This window comes from Echinops telfairi, unplaced genomic scaffold, assembly GCF_000313985.2.
Source record: "Echinops telfairi isolate 266 unplaced genomic scaffold, ASM31398v2 ScPeMD7_7419;HRSCAF=8457, whole genome shotgun sequence".
Taxonomy (NCBI): domain Eukaryota; kingdom Metazoa; phylum Chordata; class Mammalia; order Afrosoricida; family Tenrecidae; genus Echinops; species Echinops telfairi.
In genome coordinates this window covers 3,379,352-3,380,794 of record NW_022111319.1, presented here as the reverse complement: position 1 = coordinate 3,380,794, position 1,443 = coordinate 3,379,352, and positions in this window count along the sequence as shown.

Genomic DNA, 1,443 nt, shown 5'->3' with positions numbered 1-1,443 from the left:
CATGCATTTATCAAGGACCACCAACCCCTCCTATATAGCCTAAACAATAGACAGTATCCCAAACCAGCTCAAACTTCCTTCAACTGCTCTATACTAAGGGCATAGGGAGAACTGCACACAAATCCTTATCCTTTATCCCACCTAGTAATAGACAAGTAGTAAGCACCCAAGAACACACCAGCATGCAATCACCATGTAAATATAAATACAACACCACCACACTCACTTGGAGACAATAGACAATTTCAGTTTAATGGGGGGAAAAAGCCAAAGTGACTCACAGAACTGGCAAGCATTCTTGAGGAATGGCATTGAAACTACCTGATATGTATGAGAATCCAGGAAAACACTATTAAGAACTGTCAAAATAAATTAAAAATTAGAAACCATACAAAAACCGCAAACAGAAAGAAGACCACTAATCAGATTTCAGAATAGGTACACATTAAAAGAGCAAAAGAGTAGAATTTAATCAGTAGAGACAGATTGAATTAGATAAATCAAACACGATTCTCTCAATACTAACCTGCCAGAGGGACAATCAGAACAAACATGAAAAAAAGCATGATTAAATTAAAGTCTAAAAATTATGTGGGACACCATGCATTTGTAATTCCAGAACAAGAAGAGACAAGACAAATGTACAGAGAAATTTTTGGAAGATTTGTTGGATGAAAAAATCTATTATAAACAATTACAGAATATGCATTTAAGAAGCTAAACAAATTTCAAACAGAATAGATCTTCACATCATATCATTATCAAACTTTCCAAAATTAAAGACAAGGAAAGAATCCTGAGAGTAGCTTTGAGGGGGAAAAAAAAAGAAGTACCCTACAAAAGAAAACTAATAATACTAAGCTCTGATTTTTGACAGAAATCATGAATGCAAGAAAGCAATGATATGATATATTTATAGCTCTGAGTAAAAAAAATGTCAACCAAGAATCATATACCTCTTTGCTGAATCCCTCTAAACAAAATTGAGAGATGTGACTAGCGTTGCTATCAGACAGAGAACACTGTAAAGTTGATTATAGCAGATGCAGTGAGGTTAAATTTAATACCTATCATTTGATATTCCTTTTGTCTCATTTAAAAATTACTTCAGTTTTTAGCATTTTCATCAAAAGAATAAAACAAGAGCCTATGGCTTAGGAAAAAAATCTTTAGTCGTGAAAAATTTTTAGCAATGAAATCTTGAGCATAAACTCCAAAGGAATGGGACTAATTATGAAAATCTACAGAATTATGCAATACCTCAATAAGACAAAAACAAATGACATTAATAGATAATTCACAAGGGATACCATTCTAGTGGCTAACAAACGTATGAGGAAATGCTCATAATCATTAGCCATCTGGGAGATGCAAATCAAAAACAATGATGAGATATCTTCTTATGCCCACAATATCCTAATTAAAAAAAAATAACAGAAAAAA